Genomic DNA, 11175 nt, shown 5'->3' with positions numbered 1-11175 from the left:
TCTATACACTGCTGTCCAGTGTAACCAAAAGTATTGGTTGAACATGCTGCCTTATATCCAGTGTATATTTTTGGCTTCTTTGTCAAAATAAACAACAACAAAACTCACCAAAACAAACAAACAAACAACAACAACAACAAACCCAACCAAACAAAAAAAAACGATTGTGTTTAGGTGGCAGAATTATTTCAGGGTTTTCAATTTGATTCTATTGATCAATATATCTGTTTTAGTGCTAATGCCATGCTGCTTATTATGAAGGCTTGGTAACACTACTTGAAATATGGGATGGCAATAACTCCAGCAGTTATTTTATTATTCAGGATTGTTTTAGATATCCTGTTTTCTTTTTAATTCTGTATTCTGCTCTTTGAAATAAGTCAGCTTTGGACTAAGTAAGGCTTATTCTTAGATGACTGCTTTTACTTACATGCTCAGTATTATTTTGGTGCCTTGCAATAAATGTTAGTCAGACAAATCTGATATTAACTTTCTGATTAATATCTATCATTTAAAATTAAGTTATGTTATGCAAGGGATAAAACTAAAGCAGAAACTAACAATTTAAAACTTGAAATTCAATGTCTAAGACTCCCAGACAACTAGAAATTAAGAGAACTGTTTCTTTAAAAAGGGCAAGCCCCAAAAGTTCCATAAAATTTTTCTCACATCTGTAGATAAATCAAATCATGCATGCACAGGAGAATGTCTAACGAACACATAGGAGTAAGTCAGTTTGTACTCTAAAATGCTAAGATGCAAAGATTTCCTGCACACCATAATGTTGACAGAATTGACATTTAAATCTTTCTAATGAGGATACTTAATTGAAACCCCAGAAGGACTATGACACGGAAAATAATGATAATATCCTCAGGACTAAACATTCATCCTAAGATGACGGCCAAAATAAGTCCCTGTCTAAAAAAATTATAGAATAAAAACCACACAAGTTCAAGATAATTTCACCATTCTCTCCTAGAAGGAAAATGAGATGCACAGGTCTTGGAAAGTGACCAGAAACTTGTTAATGTCAGGAAGCTGTGAAGGTATAAGACTCTTAAGGCTCCTTTTTCCTCAAGGTCTTGAAAGATGCTGTGAATACTCAGTGGCTGAGATGAGAATCAGACTGAGAACAGCTTCAAAGTTGAACAGAGAACTAGAGGATTCAGATTTTATAAGTTACCACCAATGTTGGAGTGGATCATTTGTGAAACAGTCGCCTTTGAGTGACCCATACTTCTGAAAGGAAGCCTTCAACAATAGTGAAGAAAGCGGCTAAAATAAAATCACTGGTTCACTAAGCTAGACCGGTGTAGAATTGTTGGTTAAGTTTCTGACCAGTGTGCTGTCTGGCATGAGTGGGCATTTGTTTACATCCTCCCAAGAAAACACTAACCTGCAAAAGGGTTCTGTAGCCCATATTTGTATTATACATAATTGATAGTGTGTATGAATGTTAACTAAAGTACTATAGGTATAAAATGAATAAAGGAAATCTGGACTCACAGTTAAAAGCAATAGTAGATAACAGAAAGAATGCTTAAAATGACTCAAATGTTAGTATCAAAGACTGGATTTTAAATTGTCATATACATACATACACACACACACACACACACTGTGTGTGTGTGTGTGTGTGTGTGTATGTGTGTGTGTGTGTTGAAGGATTTAAATTAAATGATGCTTAACAGATGAAGAATCTAGGAAAAAACCTATTGTGCTAGGTAATTTTTCATCAATTCAGCACAAGCTAGAGTCATTTGGGAATACCATGTCCTCCCAGAACCTTGTGAACAATCCTATCAATTTACATGAAGTTGATTCAAAACCTTTATCAACAGACACATTTTCACATTCTAACCTTACTATTATTAGAGCTCAGCCAACTGCATGCAGGTAAAACTGAGGAACCTAAAACCATAATTAAGGAAGAATGTATGGATTATATATGTGGGTTGGGAAGACTGACATACAGATGTAAAACCCTTAAATTATAGGTTTGTAGTAGCAAAACAAGCAAGAGGAGGTCAACAGAGTCCTGTATTGGCAAAGCTATAATTTTTCATAAAGTACAAACTCTAAGTATAAGAAGGATGTCATCAGAATTAACCTTTGCAATCACTCGTCTAAAGCAAATCTGAATAATTATATGCTTAGTGTTAATTATGCTATTTAAGGAAAATAGGCCTAATACTTTGATTTAAAAGTAGAGATTGTGCTACTGGTTTAAAGTAAATAACAAAACCAAGTTTCAGTGATATGTTCTTTATACAGAATTTACTTATTGTAAAAATGTGATATCAGTAGATTAAAGTATAAGGATAAGAAAATCTACACTATGCAATTGATAAGAATTGATAGCTGATATGAATATATTAAAACAATACAGAATGCATCTCAAGACAACTCCCTGAAAGAAAGAGTTTCATGCTTTTGTGTATGATTTCCTGGAGATGAAAGGATAAATTAACCATGAATGGATATCAACCATATGCATATGCTTTTATGCACCTAATAATAGAGGGTGAGCTGTATACCTCGTGAACAAGGACAGAAAATATCCCTACCTGGTTGGTCTGGGGGCAAGCCTGTGGGAACCTTCTTGATTGATGATTGTTGTGGGAGTGCCTAGCCCACTTCTAGTAGTGACATCACTGGGAAGGTGGTCCTGGGTCCACCCCAGAAATGTTAGCAACCTATGAGGAGTGAGCCAATAAGCAGTGCTCCTCCATGGCCTCTATTTCAGGTCCTGCTTCCATGTTCCTGCCTTGAGTTCCTGACCTAATTTCTCTTAGCCCCTTGGATCATATGACCAATCTCAAGCATGTATTTTTGTTTGGGGGGGAGTAGGGGTTGGCAAACATTTTTTTAAACTTTTTATTGGTTCTTTGTGCATTTCCATCATGCACCCGAATCTTACTCACCTTGCCCTCTCCTAGTAATGATCCCCTCCAACAGAGAAAAAAAAAAAAAAACGTTGTGGAAATGTAGTGTATAACACAGTGTGTCCCACGGCATACCTTTTCTCTACATTTCTTCACTTGTAAATGTTTATTGCAATGAATTGTCTGTCCCAGGTTCATTTCCCTCCAGTGCCGTCAGTCCCAGAAGGAATTCTTCGAGGGTCTAACTTGCTCCTAGTTCTGGGAGCTGTTGGGGCCTGCAGGGAACAACATCTGCATGGTGCTGGACTGGTGGTCAGCTCAGGATTGCTTCTGTCCAGTGGATGTTAGGCTACTAAGCATTCAGTTGTTCATAGGTCAGAAAACTGAGTATAGACATGGCTTCTGTCCTCTATGTCACCTACTGATGCCCATGTGACACACCGGCCCCACCTGCAATGTGTTTAGGGGTAGATTGAAGTGTATTCATTATAGAGTCAACAGCTCTTCTCTAACAAGGGCTCTAGGCTGATTCTCAGTGTTATTTATAAGTAGCAAATAGTAAAGGTAGCTATGAAATAGAAAAGGTAACAAGAACATGGAATAATTCTCATAAAGAAATACTGTGGATTAAGGACTGAAGTCAAAGCTACATCTATTATGCTATTGTTACTACTTAATGTACACAAGTGCCTATCATAAGATTATTTAATATAGTTTTGAATGAGCGTGTTCCTTGCTGGACAATTGCAATTACTACAATTTTCTTCTCAAATGTGGCAAAAGAGGAGATGCAGGGGGACATATCAACCTAAATTCTCGAGCCACCAGAGGTGGTTTTAGTTGGGAGACTCTCAATAAAATTATATGCTTTTCACCTAATCCCTGCCTGCTGCATTCCAAGAGGTGATTTCCTGCCCACTGCCTCTGCATTCCTCCTTCTGATTCTAGCCCTGGAAGGAATGAGTTCTTAACTATGCTACTGGGTCTCTGTACCCAGGAGCTACCCTGTAAACTGAAAGCATGATACCAGCTACGCAGAGGTATTGCTCAAATGTCCTGTGACAACCATCCCAACATTCCCTATCAAATGTGGGGATCCACATCTTCCCAGAGCTCTTCTAGGTTTGCTTCCTAGCTATTCTTCTGTTTGTTTATGTTGATACATCTCCTACCATTTATCTCCCTTTGAATTCAATGTTTCTGGCTCACCAAAGCAGTATTTATGACAAGACATGGTGATTCTTGTCATGTTGTTCTCCACAATTAGTGGACTCCTACTGCTGAGGGGTCAGATGCTTTAAAAATCTTAAGATTTAAAACGTTACATTTCCTGTTTTGCAGCCTTTTCAATGTAATCTCATACTGTTTCATTTAAAGATACTAACTATCCTTCCTGAACTCCAATTAATACTTTTCTGTGGACTAGAAAGCAGAGCCTTCTCAGGAGCTAAAGTGACCTTTGTGTACTCTGCCTTATGAAAATCAAACAAACTGGCAGTTAAACAAGCTCTTTAAGGTGACTGTGGCCAACACAGCCATCTGTTCCAAACTTGTCTCATTTTAATTTACTGTTTCCCTTTTGGCAAACAGATAATGAAGAAAGGAAGTTGGGGGAGGAAAAAGGGTACAAACCTGTATTTAGTATTCAGAGAGTTAGGACCAAAATAACCCTAGCTACTGTGTTCTTTTCCACCTACCCACAAGTGGGATGGTCTCAGACTGGGCACTATTTCTCTCCTTGACTTTTGATGCCTCCTTTGGTATCACTAAAGGAGAACTGAGGAGTGACAGTATCTGTTTCAAATGTTTCAAACTGTCTCAAATGTTTCAAATTGGGCAGAGTTGTGAAGTGCATCTTAAATAAACCCAAGAACGTGCACAGTATGAATCTGCATTAGTATACTAAACACAGAGAAAGCCAGCACTGTTCTTCTTCTATTCCACATGCCTCTCCTCTCTGCCAGCATTTTCACCAATGGTTCCCAGACTATTTTTAAATACATACTACCAAATCACTGACACATTTTCTGGGGATCGGTGAATCTTTAACCCTTCATGCTATGCCTGGGAATTTGCTTTAAACACAGCTTTTATATGGCCAGGCTAAAAATACAGCAGAAACTATGAAAATGTAAATATTTTCTCCCTCTCTCCAAACCTCACAACTGACACACAGTTTCTGTGGAAACAAACATAATATATAAGACATTTCCAACTTACAGTCTAATGCACTGCTAAATAAATAATTGTGTTTATTTGGGAAATAGCTAATGCAATTACTTCCAGACATACTTTTAAAAAAATCTAAGGAGACTTTTGTTGGTGCACACACACACACACACACACACACACACAGAGAGAGAGGGGGGGGGAGGAGGGAGGGAGAGAAAAGAGTCAATTAGCTGTTTTGGGTACTAGGTACAATCACAATTCTGTGCAAACTTCTTCATTATATACTTCCAGAAATGTATGCTATATACCCATTGAATAATATCATTCTGTTCTCTCAGCTTCTGGAAACTGATGCTATTTATCTATTTTTATGAATTCATTTATTTTGGTATGTGTTGTAGGTATGGTAATCTGTATCTTTTTCTGTTTGGCTTATTTGTAACTATATACTCTCCTGATAACAGGTTTGTACATGTTTCAGCAACAATCAAGAGTTTGTTGCTTTTTAAGACTGAATAGATCTTACAAAGGTCAACTGGCTACGCCGTATTTTATCTGATGAGTCTCCTGGGGTTCTTCTAACCCTCTGCTTACTTATCATAATGATTAGATGCACATTAGTGTTCCCGATTTTTGCTTTCAATTTGCAAGTATATTTCTAGAAGTGAAATTGCTGGATTGTGAGACAATCTTGACTTCCTACCAATTATGCACAAGTATCCTAAATTCATAATGATATTTCCTTCTTAGTATTATGTGTTTTTCTGCAGGCAAGTACACTCCCTCCCTCCCTCCCTCCCTCTCCCTCTCTCCCTCTCTCTTTCTTTCCTTTTTCCTTCTTTCCTTCCCTCCCTCCCTTCCTCCCTCCCTCCCTCCTTTCTTTCTTTCTTTCTTCCTTCCTTCCTTCCTTCCTTCCTTCCTTCCTTCCTTTCTTTCTTTCTTTCTTCCTTCCTTCCTTCCTTCCTTCCTTCCTTCCTTTCTTTCTTTGTATTATTTTTTCTGAGCAGAATCTCTGTGTTGGCCAAACTTCTCAGGCTGACATCAAGTTCATTTCGTTTAAATATTATCTATCAGTGTAAATTATTTGCATTCATTGGCATTCCTTGCATATTATTAGACTGTACAAATTCAAACATTTATGTATATTGCCAACTATTAATTTTTTCCCTGAGGTTGTGAAAATGACATATTGTATTCTCTTTTAATATGTTCAATGTGTAACAGTACTTTAGGCAGATAATACAAGTAGACCAATTGCAGTAATGCTTACTTTTTAACTAACCGAAACTGGGTTTTGTGCTTAACATGCATCATATATGTCTTAGGAAATATTATGTTTGTATGAGAGATAAAGAGTTCAGACTGACACAACTGTGCAAACAGACTGACTGTACTGGAAGCAACAGTTCATGCCAGTGGCTGGACGCATGGTTTACAGGGAAAAGTCATGATTACATGCCATAACATGGAGAAATTTCTCGGCATATAGGCTTATAGAACATCTTATGCTTTGAATACTTCTTTAAAAGATTTATTTTTTCTATCACACACACATATGTATGTATGTATGTATGTATGTATGTATGTATGTATTTTGACTATATTATGCCTACATACCAAATGCATGTCTGGTGCCCAAGTAGACCAGAAGAAGGCATTGGGACCCCTGAAACTGGAGCTGTGGACAGTTGTGAACAAGCATGTAGATGCTGGGAATTAAACCCCCAGATGCACTGAAAAAGCAGCCAGTCTTCTGAACTGCTGAACCATCTCTCCAGCCCCGATTTTACTACTTTTAAGTAAAATTTTAATTTGTAATAGCCATAAATGATATCAAAATATTAATCCTAGCTCCTTATTTGAAGAAATTACAATATTTTCCTTTCATTTTCTTTCCTTATCTTATCCTTCCTCCCGTACCCCTTTCTAATCTACAGAGTTAAGTTAATAATTCTAGATTTTTCAGAATTATCAATGCAGTAAACTACCATTATGGTCTCTGGAATCTACTCAATTCTTCAGAGACACATTTAGTCTCATTTCTTATTTATATTTGCTTCTTCACTTTCCATATTTTGAAATAAAATAGAAAGAGAAATTTGAAGATCAGGAAGCCAGCTGTCCTAACTTACAGCAAATAGCTGTGTGACAGGGCAGGTTGATTTCTTTGTCAAGTTGACATGAACTAGAGATGCCACTTCTATCAGCTTGGCATGTGCAATTGACTAAAGGCATTTTCTTTATTACTGACTAATGTGGGTAAGTGCTACCTGTGAGCAAGCTTGTATAAGGACCAGGCTGAACAAATCATGAAAGTAAGCGGTAAACAGAACACCTTCATGGTCAGGACTTCAGCTCCTGTCTCCCTTTCTGTGGCTGCTTGAGTTCCTGCTCTGACTTTCTTCAGGACTGAACAGTGAAGTGTAAAACAAATAGACTCATATTGTTCCAAATTGTTTTTGGTCAGTGTTTATTCAGAACAACAGAAAGCAATGGATCTGGTATTCCATTTATATTTATATAGGTTATATTAGTATTTCATGGAGACACAAAGAAAATTTCAGAAGCCTCTTATATGGAATACTATGTTTAAAAATCGATCAGTTTTTTGTTAGAGCATTTGAATAGGTATGCACAAATGCATAAAATTTCACTTATGTAATTCACAGTTTTAAGGCAATGAAGAGGAATCCATGGCTTCAAAGGACATCTGTTTTTATTTCCAATGAAATGAGGGATCTATTTTTTTCATAGAGCACCCCTCCCCTCCCCCCCCCCCCACCGTGGGAGCTCACTATGTATGGTCAACAGTACCTCTACTTAACTTCATACTATTATGGAAGGGGCTTCTGAAATAATTAAGAGAAGGGAATGTAATTCCCTTATGTATAGGCTGAACAATCTTTAGAAAGTCATAATTTCTTAATTGGTTTGTTCCTCACTGTAAGAATTAGAAAACAAATGAGGTCTGTGTCACGTGACTGAAGACAGAAAATGTGAGCAGTAAAGTTATCAGTCATAGTCACTAACATTTAAATCTACAGATTGGGTAATGACATTACCTCACAAAAGTTGAAGAATGCCATCTAATCTACTCACAGTTAGGTAAAAGAAAGACAGGAAGAATCAATGTATGCTGCTGTTTGAGGTAAAACATTCATGAACATCCATCCATCTTGCCCAATTTCAGGTGCTCTTAGATAAAGTATACCTTAGTTTTCCCAGACCTCTGACTTTTATTAGCACATTCTTAAATTTCTCTATAATTACATGAATTAACCTCTCAAGAAATCCCTGAGTGTATATATGCATATGTGTGTGTGTGTGTATGTGTGTGTGTGTGTGTGTGTGTGTAAAGGCATGTGGTTCTGTTTCTCTAGGGAACGCTAATATCCTAGAAGACACATTAGGATGCTATGAGCAGACTATATGCGAGATATGTATGATTCAAGAAAAAATCCATATTTAAAAATTTTCTACCCTCAGTTCTTATTTTTATTCCAGTGTTCAGCTAATTCCACTATAGGAATTATATTGAATATAGGAAACAAAAGATCATCAAAACTGTTACCTTTTTTTATTGGATACTTTCTTTATTTACATTTTTTTTCTGAGACAGAGACAGGGTTTCTCTGTGTAGCCCTGGCTGTCCTGGAATTCACTCTGTAGACTAGGCTGGCCTCAAATGCAGAAATTTGCCAGACTCTGCCTCCCAAGTGCTGGGACTAAAGGTGTGCACCATTGCTGCCTGTTTATTTACCTTTCAATTGTTATCCCCTTTCCAGGTCTCCTCTCTAGAAACCTCCTGCCCTGTCTCCTCTCCCACTGCTTCTATGAAGGTGCTCCCCCACCCACCCACCTACTCCTGCCTTCCTGCCCTGACAAAACTGTTATCTTAACAGTGGATATCTGCATTGACATATTGATAAACAGTTTAAGATGAACTATATTCAGGTGGCCAGAGGGCTGTCCCTATGTCATGGATAACATATAAAATGGACAAATTACTAAACTATTTTTGCTATTCTTTTATCTGATGCTGAATGTATAACGTTCTATAAAACAGTGAAAGTGAATAGACAGTTCTTTGATGAAAACATCATAAGTAAAGGAACGCAGTATATGAAGGACATGTCCCAGGGAATTTGCTATGATAAGTTTAGACATATTCCCAAACCACAAATTGTCTTGCTCATATGACACTTTAAAAGTGACTGCCAGTGTGTCTATATTCATCTTTTGAGACAGTTTCACACTTTGTATCTTCTTTATTCAAATCCAGGTGACCTTAAGCTCACAGACATCTCACCTGCCTCTGCTTCCCAGGTGATAGAATTAGAGGCAAGAGCAACCATGTCTGGGTCTGGCTTGCAAAGAACTTTAAATACTTTTGTATTCATATGTGCCAAAACACAAAATTCAAATCTAGAAGTTAAATAATGTCTACAATTAGGGTGGGTCTGAAACTGTTCCTTTGAAAACTAATATTTAAGCTTTCTATAGAATCTGACATACTGGTAGAAGACATGGACTCCTAAATCTGAGACAGCGGACTACATTTCCCTGAGCTTATCAAGAATACTGGTTTTATATTCTGTCTGATCTCCTTGACTTACCATCCACTGAGCTCCACAGGATGTGGATGTGGGTGTGAACCAACAGCAGTGCTGTGCATACAGTGTTTTTATTCTGGTGGTAACTGACTTCCTGCTTAGGAAATGCCTCAATCTTAAACGATAGCTGCTAGGAAACCTTCTTAATCTTTATTCTGGAAGACATTCCTTTCATTACATAAAACAAGAGATTCTCCAGTTCCACCCACTTGCCTAAGAATTTCATAAATTCCTTCTTTTTAATAGCTGAGTAGTATTCCGTAGTGTAAATATACCACATTTTCTGTATCCATTTTTCAGTTGAAGGACATCTGGGTTCTTTCTATCTTCTGGCTATTATAAATAGCTATGAACATAATGGAGCATGTATCCTTATTACATGCGGGCAATCCTCTGGGTATATGCCCAGGAGTGGTATAGCGGGGTCCTCAGGTAGTATTATGACCAGTATTCCGAGGGCCTGCCAGACTGATTTCCAGAGTGGTTGTGCCAGCTTGCAACCAACCAGCAGTGGAGGAGTGTTCTGCTTTCTCCACATCCTCACTAGCACCTGTTTTCTCCTGAGTTTTTGATCTTATCCATTCTGACTTGTATGAGGTGAAATCTCAGGGTTAGTCAACATCCTGATGACTAAGGATATTGAACATTTCTTTAGGTGCTTCTCAGCCATTCAATATTCCTCAGGTGAAAATTCTTTGTTTAGCTCTGTACCCCATTTTTAATGGGGTCATTTGGCTCTCTGGAGTCTACCTTTTTGAGTTCTTTGTGTATTTTGGATATTAGTCCTCTGTTGGATGTAGGGTTGGTAAAGATCTTTTCCAAATTTGTTGCTTGCTGGTTTGTCCTTTTGACAGTGTCCTTTGCCTTACAGAAACTTTGTAATTTTATTAGGTCCCGTTTGTCAATTCTTGATCTTAGAGCATAAGCTATTGGTCTTTTGTTCAGGAAATTTTCCTCTGTGTCCATGTGCTCAAGGCTTTTCCCCAGTTTCTTTTCTACTAGTTTCAGTGTGTCTGGTTTTATGTGGAGGTCTTTGATCCACTTGGACTTGAGCTTAATACAAGGAGATAAGAATGGATAAATTTGCATTCTTCTGCATGCTGACCTCCAGTTGAATCATCACCATTAGTTGAAAAGGCTATCTTTTTCCCACTGGATGGTTGTAGCTCCTATGTCAAAGATCAAGTGGCCATAGGTGTGTGGGTTCATTTCTGGGTCTTCAATTCTATTCTATTGATCTACCTGCCTGTCACTGTTCATAGCAGCCCTATTTATAATAGCCAGAATGAAGCCAGATCTGGAAAGAAGCCAGGTGTCCCTCAACGGAGGAATGGATGCAGAAAATGTGGTATATTTACACTATGGAATTGGCTATTAAAAACAATGAACTCAGCTATTAAAAACAATGAACTCATGAAATTCTTAGACAAGTGGGTAGAACTGGAGAATATCACCCTGAGTGAGGTGACCCAATCACAAAAGAGCGCACATGGTATGCACGC

The 11175-nt window shown here is 37.8% G+C and overlaps 1 non-coding gene across 1 annotated transcript; it reads right to left on the bottom strand.

The window, feature by feature from the left end:
• Positions 1 to 3228: 3228 nt before the first annotated feature.
• Positions 3229 to 3360, bottom strand: LOC127696909 (small nucleolar RNA SNORA17). The gene has a single exon (XR_007980355.1). It is a non-coding gene; the product is annotated as a small nucleolar RNA SNORA17 (small nucleolar RNA).
• Between the last annotated feature and the right edge of the window lie 7815 nt (positions 3361 to 11175).

Source organism: Apodemus sylvaticus, chromosome 11 (genome assembly GCF_947179515.1).
Source record: "Apodemus sylvaticus chromosome 11, mApoSyl1.1, whole genome shotgun sequence".
Lineage (NCBI taxonomy): Eukaryota > Metazoa > Chordata > Mammalia > Rodentia > Muridae > Apodemus > Apodemus sylvaticus.
The sequence above is the reverse complement of the archived record's forward strand: the minus strand, read 5'-3'. Positions and strand labels throughout refer to the sequence as shown.